Consider the following 11,422-nt stretch of genomic DNA (forward strand, 5'->3'; position numbering starts at 1 on the left):
ATGTCTTTGGGGCATCTCTCACTTTAGCAAGCCTTCTCTTCCCTGCATTTATCTCCTCTTGCCAGAGGCCATCATAACATCCTGAGGCCATGAGTCCCAGAGGACAATTCTGCATTCTGTGGGTAAATCCTTCCCACCAGGGCTATGAGGGCTTCTTATGGGCTTCTCTTTGGTTCCACTGGCTGACCCACCCCCAGACCTCAGTAATACCCCTCATGCGTTACTCCCAAGGACTACTTGATTCCGAGAGGATTTCTCAAAAGTAATTTAGTCTGGATGTCAGCCACGGATTTTAGTAAGAGATTCCCCCTCTGGGAAGAGCAGCACCTGCATGCAGCAGGCTCCAAGTTCCCTCCCTGGCAGCATCTCCAAGATTGGGCTGAGAGAGACTCCTGCCTGCAGAGAGAGCGCGACTCCTGCCTGCAGCCTCGGAGAAGATGCTGCCAGTCAGGGTAGACAATGCTGAGCTCGACGGACCAAGGGTCTGACTCAGTATGCGGCAGCTTCCTGTGTTCTTATATTAGTGGGCACATCCACTGGGGTACAAAATGCAGGGGCGTATCTAGGGTAGGGCAGGCAGGGCACATGCCCCGGGCGCCACTTGAAGGGGGTGCCATTTTTTTAAAAAAAAATTAAAAAATTAAATAGCCACCAAAAACAAAATGGCTGCCGCACATGCGGTGGTAAAGTTATCTGAAAGATGGGTGTCAGATGTTTGGACAGGGGGCACAATTTCAGTGCTTGCCCTAGGCTCTATTTTCCCTAGATACGCCTCTGACAAAATGTCAATCATTTCACAATAACAATATTTTTGGTGGTTGTTCTTTGGTTGTCGGGAGTTTGGAGGAGGCGAGGGGGGAGGGCGTGGGCCAGCTCCTTCCACTCTGTTCATTCTCATTTCCAATCTCTCCTCCCTCCACCCCTGGGCCACCAGCGACCCACCCCAACTTTCTCAGACCTTGCTTTTGTCCAGAACAAGATGTTGGGAATGATGTGTACAGAACCCCACCCTTTGGGGGGCCCCTTGCTGATACTTAACAGGGTGGGGGCCTTTCTGGGCTGGACGTGTGGGGAGGGACCCAGCCCAGGGCTGTAGACATCACTGACAAAATAAACCCAAAAAGTGGCCAGTGGGGGGGGAGGACAGCAATGCATTGTGGGGGGCTTCTTCCTAATTTGCCTGGGGTGGGTCTGACTTGCTTGGGGTGGGTCTGTCTCTAGGCTGGCCACTTTCCCTCCCTGGCCGTGCTTCTATGTCTTTAACAGTTGCCCAGCAGGCAGGAAATCCAACTGGTAAAGCATGGTTGCCACACCAAGGCTGTGCCTGTTGGATGGCAGCCTGTTCCTGCTGGAGCGTGGCCTGCCGGAAGGGGTGCCCCCAGAGCTCAGCTCTGATATCTGTCCTCGGAACGCAGGAAGCTGCCTTCTGCTGAGTCTGGCGCTTGCTCTGTCTAGCTCAGTATTGTCGGCACAGACTGACAGCGGCGCTCCTGGATTCTCAATTCCGGCCTGGAATTGAACCTGGGGCCTTCTGCACGTGAAGCAGGCGTCCTGCCAACTGAGCAACAGGCCCCTCCCCAATAGAGGAAGCTGCCTTCTACTGAGTCCGACTCCTGCTCCATATGGCTTAGTATTGTCTACACTGACTGGCAGAGGCGGTCTGAGGTTTCAGGCAGGCGTCTACCTGGAGATGCTGCCAGCCAGGGATTGGACCGGGGACCTTCTGCCTGCGATGCAGACGCCCTGTTTTTTGAGCTATAGCCTCCTCTATCCAAAAGAGAAAGGTCTTTCCTTCTTGCTACCGCCCCCCTTGAGCAAGACCTGGGGGAAAGGGTGCTTCTGAGCAGGTCCAGAGTGCCTTTCCTTCACTGCTGAATCATCACTGCCACTACCAAGACACAGATAGATCTGCAAATGGGAGGCACCGCTGGACGGGAAAGAAATGCCGGTTTCTATGCGCCCGCACCACCACCACCACCGCACAAGCGAAAAAGCACCACATCCTGTAAAAGGTCCCCTCCGGCCCCTTCCCTCACTGCAGAGGGGGCTGATGTCTCAACTCCCTACCACAGCTCTGTGGGACCCAGGAGGGGGGAAGGGAGGGAGGGGAAGGGGGAGAGAAGGAACGCTGTGCCCCCCAACCACCACCACCCCCAGGTGCACGGTGGCTCTTCCACCCTGTTAGTCTGAGACCCAGCCAAGTAAAAAAAGTGGTTTTCACAGGAAAAAGTCTGGAAGGAACCCAGGCATCCTGGATTCAGCCCCCCCCCCCCCCCGCCGAGCCCCACTTTGAATTGTGGACAAGCCACTCACACAGATCAACACACACACACACACACACACACACACACACACCACAGTTGTCCTGCATCTCTGCCAAATGTTTTTAAAAGGAGAATGGAAGAATCGAGGAGGTCCCAAGTCCCCTCCCTGGCGGCATCTCCAAGATAGGCCTGAGAGAGACTCCTGCCTGCAACCTTGGAGAAGCTGCTGCCAGTCTGTGAAGACAGTCCTGAGCTAGATAGACCAGTGGTCTGACTCCGTATATGGCAGCTTCCTAGGTTCCTAATTGTGCACTGTGTGGAAAAATTATGTACTTCCTCTTGTCGGTCCTGAATTTCCCAGCTTTCATGGGCCACCTCCAGCCTCAAAGGCAGGCTGCCTCTGAGTCCCAGTTGCAGGGGAGTCACAGCAGGAGAGAGGGCAGGCCCTCAACTCCTGCCTGTGGGCTTCCAGCAGCAAATGGTGGGCCACTGTGTGAAACAGGATGCTGGACTACACGGGCTTCCTTGGGCCTGATCCAGTAGGGCTGTACTTATGTTCTTATGCCTGTTGATACTTTTCCAAGAACTCCAAAAGATTCGTGAGGCAAGATCTGCCCTTGCAGAAGCCATGCTGGTTCTCCTTCAGCATGGCTTGTTCTTCTAGACGTTTCACAATTTTGTCCTCAAGTAGGCTTTCCATCCATTTACCTGTCACCGAAGTTAAGCTAACCGGGCAGTAGTTTCCTCGATCGTCCCTGGATCCCTTTGTGAAAACTGGAGTTACATTTGCTACTTTCCAGTCCTCCGGTACAGAGCCTGCCTGTAGGGACAAGTTACATATTTTCGCTAGGAGATCAGCAATTTCACATTCGAGTGCCTTCATAACTCTTGGGTGGATGCCATCTGGCCCTGGCGGATTCGTTCACTTTTGCTTTTTCAAGACAGTTTAGAACATCCTCTCTCGTCACCTCAAATTGGCCCAGTTCTTAGGAACCTAGGAGCATAGGGAGCTGCCATATACTGAGTCAGACCCTTGGTCCATCTAGCTCAGTATTGTCTACACAGACTGGCAGCAGCTTCTCCAAGCCTGAGAAGCTCGGTTCGGGAGTGGGTATAGGATCAGTATCCTCTACCGTGAAGACAGACGCAAAGAACTCGTTCAGCTTCTTTGCACTCTCCTTATCCTGCTTAATCATCCTTTTCACACCCTCATCATCTAAGGGGCCAGCCTCCTCCCTGGCAGGTTTTTGGCTTCTGATATATTTAAATAAGTTTCGGTTATCCCCTTTGACACTTCTAGCTATATGACCCTCAAACTCCTTTCTTGCCTCCCTTGCATTTCTTTTGACAGAGTCGATGTTCCTTTCTGTTCTCTTCATTTGGGCAGGGCTGCCATTTTCTGAAGGAAGTTTTCTTTCCGGGACTTTAAGGTTGGCCGCCCCTAAAGTATCATCCAGCTACTGAGGACTTGTGGGGAGGGGGCAGAGGGGGTGGATGCAGGGGGGTTGATGAGATCACAGAGACAGCCACACCTGTTGAGGTGTCCCCACAAGAGGGCAGGCTGTGGGGGCCGTTCAGGGGCGTATCTAGGGTAGGGCAGGCGGGGCACATGCCCCGGGCACCACTTGAAGGGGGTGCCATTTTTTAAAAAATTTTAAAAAATTAAATTGCCACCAAAAACAAAATGGCCACTGCACATGCACAAATGGCCTCTGTGAGTCCCTAGGCCATTGGAGCATGCACAGTGGCCATTTTGTTTTCAGTGGCCATTTTTAAATATATATTTTTTTAAAAAATGGCTCCCACACATGCGGTGGTAAAGATATCTGAAAGATGGGTGTCAGATGTTTGGACAGGGGGCACAATTTCAGTGCTTGCCCTAGGCTCTATTTTCCCTATTTTCCCTCTGGGGCCATTCACTTGGGGAGGGCCTGCTTTGGATTCTGCACATCTTGCTATCCTGAGCTAGTCTGCTCATGAAATCGGTTGGTTCTAGACTCCAGCCATTCCAACTCCTTCTCACTCACTTTGAAGAAAACGTAATCCCCCAGCCCCTCCTTCCCCATGCACTTGCGGGGAAACGGGGAGGGCTTCCATCAGAGGCGGTATACACATTGAGGCAGCCCCAGAACCAGCCTCTAGTGCCAGGGTTCAACTGCGGACCATGTGAGGCAAGGCGGAAGAAGAAGAGGTGCCTTTGAGCATGTGCAGAGTGCCTTCCTACCAGGCCTGGAGGCCAGAAAGACCAACACGGATCAGCAACGCCTCTCTAAGGAATTCAGCGGCCGCTGCTGGGCTCTGGAGGAAGTTCCAGCTCCCGCAGAAGGAAGTGGCACCTAGTGGTGAGGGCTATGGCTTCTGTTCGGCATTCTCCTGCCCTAAAGCCTCCCTGTCCCGGAGGGCCAGGACGTGGGACGTGGAGGGGAAGGGATGAGGCAAAGCAGACCAAATGTCTTTCCCCCACTCCACCATCTCGCCCCCACCCCCCGCCTGCTTGGGCCGGTCTCCCTCTAACGCAGTCCCTCAGGCCTGCAATCTGGGCGGAGGCCACGTCTGTCTGCAGAAGGGACGCAGCGTTCCTGACCTCACAGCAACCCTGGGCCAAGAACACAGCCAGCGAGCATGCAAAGCTGTCTCCGCCCGTCCCGGGGAAAGAGGACCCTGGACGCTAGCCTCACCACTAGGTTCCCCATGACCAGCTGAGACGTGGCGTAAGGTGGCCAGCTTCCGAACCAGCCGCTGCTCCTAGGAACACAGGGCGCTGCCACATACTGAGTCAGGCCCTTGGTCCATCTAGCTCAGCACTGACGACACAGGCTGGCAGCGGCTTCTCCAAAGTTGCAGGCAGGAATCTCTCTCAGCCCAATCTTGGAGATGCTGCCAGGGAGGGAACTTGGAACCTTCTGCTCTTCCCAGAGCAGCTCCATCCCCTGAGGGGAATCTCTTCCAGTGCTCACACTTCTAGCCTCCCATTCATACGCAACCAGGGCGGACCCTGCTTAGCTAAGGGGACAAGTCATGCTTGCGACCACAAGACCAGCTCTCCTCATACGTTGTTGGACTATGACTCCCATCATCTCCTGCCAGCAGGGGACGATGGGGGGTATAGTCCAACATTTGGGGACCCGCGTCGGAGAATTCCTGGCTTTGGGTGTGGTTTTTGGTTTTTTTGGTTTTTTGTTTGTTTGTTTGCTTGCTTGCTTGCTTGCTTGCTTGTTTGTTTGTAGAATCTAGCAACCATACAAAATCTTATTAAATCTGAATTCTTCCCATTCTGGGGCTGCAACGCAGGAGTCCGGCTTCCTAGTAAAACCCCTCGGGATTCCAATGGCTCTAACCACTCGATCGCTCTGCCGCTTCCAAACCCTGGAGGTGAACCCCAGTGTCGGGTTTCCTGGCCCACCCACCCTTATCCCAGGCAGGAGGCCTCTGCGTTATCCGTCTGTGTGTGGCCCAGATGTGGAATTTCCCCACCGTGTGTGTGTGTGTCCCACCCCCACACTGAGGGGCTCTCCAATTTCAGAAAAGGGCAGATGCTGGAATCCCCCAGCCCAAGTGGGGCAGGGCAGCGAGGCTGTCCAGTGGGGAGGGCAAAAGGGAAGGTCCCCTTTGCCACTACAGGAGCAGAAACACCTTCCAAGGTCCTCGCCTTCGTTTCTCAAACAAGGGGTGCCCGGGTTCAATCCTGCCGGGCGCTTGGGAGGAACCCAGCATCGACCCCTTTTGGCAGGCAGCCCCTTTTGTCTTGATCTCAAATGATGTTATAGAAGCTGGCCAAGGGCCTTCACTCTGCACATGCTCAGAGGCACTAGAGTAGTGGGGGGGGTGGAAACAGCCGACTGGGTGGATTCCTCCCGGAGTGGCGATTTTCTCGCTGACATACAAAGCAGACTCAATCCTGCCTTTGAACATGTGCAAGGGGAAAAAATATTGTTTTCATAATAATGAATACGGTAGGAGTGCTTCTGAGCATGTGCAGAGTGAGAACAGCTTAGGGAACACTTATATATATATTTTTTAATTTAAGAAAGGCTCACACCTTTCTTAGAAGCCCAAACCTTTTCTGAGCATTATTGTTTTCATAATGATGAATAAGGTGAAAGTGCTTCTGAGCATGTGCAGAGTGAGAACAGCTTAGGGAACACTTAATTTTATTTTATTTTATTTTTAATTTAAGAAAGGCTCACACCTTCCTTAGAAGCCCAAACCTTTTCTGAGCCGGGAACTTGGCCCCCTAATCCCAGGGTGAGTAGGCAATACTTGCTCACTGGTGGGACGAAAGGCACTCTGCAGATTCTCGGGGATCTCTCTTGGTATCATTTCATATCTTGGAAATGGCCACTGTGTGGGCCACACTTAGGAACATCAGAAGCTGACATATGCTGAGTCTGACCATTGGTCTATCTAGCTCAGTATTGTCTTCCCAGACTGGCAGCGGCTTCTCCCAGGTTGCAGGCAGGAGTCTCTCTCTCAGCCCTATCTTGGAGATGCTGCCAGGGAGGGAACTTGGAACCTAGATGCTCTTCCCAGAGCGGCTCCATCCCCAGAGGGGAAGATCTTCCAGTGCTCACACTTCTAGTCTCCCTTTCATATGCAACCAGGGCAGACCCTGCTTAGCTAAGGGGACAAGTCACGCTTGCTGCCACCAGACCAGCTCTCCTCTCCACAGTGCACCTGGAAGGTTTTTTTAAAGCTCCACAAAATCAGTGGCGAGCTGACGCTGAGACAAGCCCCCACACCCTTTCACCATAGTGAGATGAGCAGAAGTAATTCAGGCTCTCAACGAAAGGTAGCTCAGTGTCGCTCACCTGCTATGCATACAGACCCACCCCGATTCAATCTCCAGCATTTCCAGGAAGGGCTGGGGAAGAACCTCGAGATCTGCTGCCAGTCAGTGTAGTGAGATGCACCAATATAAGGCAGCTCCCTATGTAACCTTAGGATGGGGTCATAGCTCAGAGGCAGAGCTTCGACTTTGCATGCAGAAGGCCCCATATGTCCAGCCCCTGCTAGCATCTCCAGGGAAGGGCAGGAAAGACTGACACCTTGGAGAAACCGCTGCCAGTCAGTGCAGACAATGGTCTAGTTGGACCAATGGTCTGACTCAGTAGGCAGCTTCCTAGCTTCCTCTGTTTGGTGACTGTAGCTCAGCAGTCGAGCATCTGCCTTGCGTGCGGAAGGTCCCAGGTCCAGCCACTGGCAGCATTTCCGGGGAGGGCTGGGAAAGACTCCGGCCTGAAACCTTGGAGAAGCCGCTGCCAGTCAGTGTAGACAATCCTGAACTAGATGGACCAAGTGCCTGATTTAGTAGAAAGTACCACCCCTGTGTCATTGCAAGCAGGCCAGTGAACAGCAGAGAAGTGGACCCAAATAATGCGATAAGTTTCCCCAAAAAAAAACCTGGGACAGGGAAGTTAACCAGGAAGCTGCTGTCTACTGAGTCAGACCCTTGGTCCATCTACCTCAGGATTGTCTACACTGACCGGCAGCAGCTTCCTAAGGATAGAGACAGGAGTCTTAATTCCCAGCCTTACCTGGAAATTCTCCGGGGGGCTGAACTCGAGATCTTCTGCATGGAAAACAATGACTCTCCCCCTACAGTGTTTATTATATGAATTATCTCTTACACACATTATTGGGGTGCGGTGGGGTGGATGCATTTTCCTTACCTTCTTACATCTGTGTCCAAACTGGAATTTAAAACTACCAAACTCTGCCCCAGAAACTGATTTCGGGGTCAGGGTTTAGCCTAGAATGCAAGGTTAGTCTAGAGAGTTTAGAGGGTTGGACTAGGACTGGGATTCAAGACCCGAGTTCGAATCCCCACTCAGCCATGAAACTCACTGGGTGACTTGAGCCAGTCATGTCTCTCTCTGCCTAACCTACCTCACACAGGGTTGTTGTGAGGATAAAAAATAACCTCTCTGCTCCTTGGAGGAAGAGCAGGGTCTAAATGTAAATAAATAAATAGAACCTGCTTCATCAGGATTTCTTGTTGCTCTCAGAATAATGAATGAGTGTTTCTGAGCATGTGCAGAGAACTTCCTTCACTCCTTGAGCAGCCCACAGCCCACCCCACAGATCTGGGATTCCAAGTCTGAGAGCATGACTTAATTTAAGCCAGATTTCAACCTCTTTTTCGAGGGACAATAAAAATCTGCTCAGTTACAATAGTTGATCTCTTCCGCCCTGTTTCTCCCTGTTTCAGGGCTGCGCAGTGCGAATAAAGGCAGAGTGGCTCTGAGCATAGGCAGAGTGTCTTTCCTTTACCAGAGGGCTAATTCGAACTCGACACCCCCTCTCCCCAATCGCCTGCACTTTCTAGATCTGCTAGATCAGAGGCTAATCTCAGACTGTGACAGCACCTTCTGTGTGTGAAATAAAGCTCCTTTTTTCCTGCAGCAAGCCTCAACTGTGCCTCGAACAGCAGGCACAAATGCAACAGATGCACCACGCCCCAAATTCTGGAGGGCGTTGGTGAGGAACTTGACCTGTTGGATTTATGCCCGTTCTAGAGGAGCTAAAAGGGAGGGAGGGTGAGGGTGGCAGAAAGACAGACAGACGGACCTTTTAGGGCGGGCGTGAATCTTTGGGGCACTTGGACAGGGCAGGGGGCGTTTTACCGGTGGAACCTCTGCCTGGTCTATAGGGGCTGAAAGAGAAGGGAAGGCGAGTGGGAAGGGATAGAGCGTGGTGGGGATGAAAAGTGATTAGGGGCGTGGGGCGGCACAGGGCCGTGGGTGGGGAGGGGGGCAGCCCCTCTTGCCTGCCTGCGCGCCCCCATCTGTTCCTGATTAAGTCTTCGGAAAGCGCACATATTCCTCACATATTCCTCCGTTAACTCTTTCCGTCCCACGCTCGATGGAGCCACCTCTCTGCCCGGCGCCCCCTCCTCCTCAGGAAGGGGGGGGGAGAGAATCTGGTTTGAGCCCTCCCCGTTTAACTGCCCCCCACACACACACACACCCGCCCCCCCACCTTCAGTTTTTGCTCCCATTTTAATTTCGCCTAAGAGCATCATCAATCATCATCATCATCATCATCATCATCATCAATTATTATTAATTATTAATTGATCGTCCTTATTATTAAAATACCTGCGCGGAGAGAGGGTTCTAATCTGCACCATATCTAGTGTCGACAGAGAAGCTAACAGCCCCAGACACACACACACCCCTCCACATTTTTTGGACCGGCCTCAAGGAGGAGCGGAGAGGAACGAGTTAACTGCCGGGAGGGCAGCTTCTGCGCCCCCCACGCCCGCCCCACATTCCTTGCAGACGCGCACAGCCCCCGATGGGTGAACCCCTCCCTCCGTTTCCCTCGCAGGCCGCTGCCCCCCATCAACCAGGCTTGAAGCTCTCTCGCTCTCTCCTTCTGCAAAGGGTTAACATGTTCAGGACTTGGTGCCCCATAGCGCCTCCCACCCCCCAACCCCGCCGCGCCCCACAACTAGCCAGGGGGCCAGAGCCGGCTGGATGATTCATGGAGGGTGGGGGCAGTAAAGCTGGAATTGGGGAGGGGGGCTTTTTCATCGGGTGGGGCCTTTTCCCAGCATACACAAAAAGGATTGCCACCCACCCTGATTTGGGGGCTTAACTTCGTCCTGCAGCATGCACAAGGAACAGGAAGGAGAGTGCCTCTGGGCATGGGCAGAGTGCATATCCCTTCCCCCGCTGAGCAGAACAGCGGGGGAAGGGCTTCCTGGATCTCACTGCATGCGGTTTCTATGAATGAAGGGGTCAGCCTTGACCCCACTCGGGACTGGACCATCGCAGCAAGCCGGCTAGGAAGTTAGAAAGCACCCGGATCTCCTGTGCTTTGAATCCGCGCGGCACAGCACTCGTCGCCTCTTGTGAGCTTGGCAAAGCGCAGGCAGGCTCTCGCCTAATGCAGCCGCCTCTCTATTTCCTCCCAAGGGTTGCCATCTGGCAGGCTCGCCCTTCAGATCACCTGGGGTGGAATGGCCAGCGGACATGCAGGGTTTTTCGCCCAAACCCTTCTTCAGAACCAGGAGGGCTACCAACACAAACCCCGGAGAGGCTGCTGCTGCCAGTCTGTGATGATGACAATACTGAGCGAGGAAGACGAATGGTCTGACTCAATATACGGCAGCGTCCTAGGTTCCTATGTAACAAAGCAGAGTCCCGGCGCGATTTTGCGGGTAGCTGTGCCAGTGACTGGAGGTTCTAGAAACCCACATCTCTAATTAATTCAATTCAAGGGCTTCCCCCCACCCCCAGTTCGCCCACAAAGCTCTTCCTCCTGGCAACACGAAAGGCACGATCCCTCCCTCTCCCCCTTCCAAGTCCAAGCTTCCCACCCACCCCCCTCCATCCCCCTCCACCCCACGCCCTAGAGCTTCCTTCTTTCCCAGAGCCGGGGGTGGGGGGGATCTCTCTCCTAACTACCAGCCCCCATCTCTGCCCCCCGCCCAGCTCCATTGTTTCTCAAGCCCTTGTGTGGGGCCTGCCGGCAGCCCCCTCCCCTCCCCCTTGGCTCCCCCCTGCCCCCCTGCTGCGCTGACAAGGTCCTTCTCTCATTCCAGCTGGGTGGAGGCTCCAGTCCCTTTTATTGAACACACAGGGGGGAAATGAGGGGGGCAGCCCCCCCCCACGCGCAAAAGTACATCCACAGTCACGCTCGATGCAGCCCCTCCCTGCCATGCTGGGTCTTCTGTGCCCCCCTTCTGCTCCCCTCCACCTCCTCCCCCCCCCCCTTTGTCTGGCCCCACCACAAAAATCTGTGGGGCCTTCCCACTGCCCGCCCCCCCCATGACGCCTCCTCTCTGGAACGTGCATCTTTTGCAGGGGAGTGTGTGTGGTCAGAGGTGGGGGTGAAGGATACAGAATGGGCCCGATCCACCCCAGCCAGGCCTCCTCTTCCTCCCAGCCGCTCCCCCCAAGTCCCAGCCAAAGATGGGCCTCGGATTTTGTCCGAAGGGGGCGGCCCCCGCGCTGGGAAGCAGAGCAGCGGTGGGGGTGGTCGGCATTGTCCCAGATGCTTTGCCCCACAGAGGGCCCCTCCCTCCGGCTCCTCCAACCGGCTGGACGAGGGTGCTGAGAGGGCGCTGTGGGTCCAGAGATGAGCCCCTTGGTTGGGGGGGGCGCAGAAGAGGCAGTTTGGAGCCTAGTGCCCCCCCTCCCCACCCCGAAAGC

The sequence above is a fragment of the Hemicordylus capensis genome, chromosome 14, assembly GCF_027244095.1.
Source record: "Hemicordylus capensis ecotype Gifberg chromosome 14, rHemCap1.1.pri, whole genome shotgun sequence".
Taxonomy (NCBI): Eukaryota; Metazoa; Chordata; class Lepidosauria; order Squamata; family Cordylidae; genus Hemicordylus; species Hemicordylus capensis.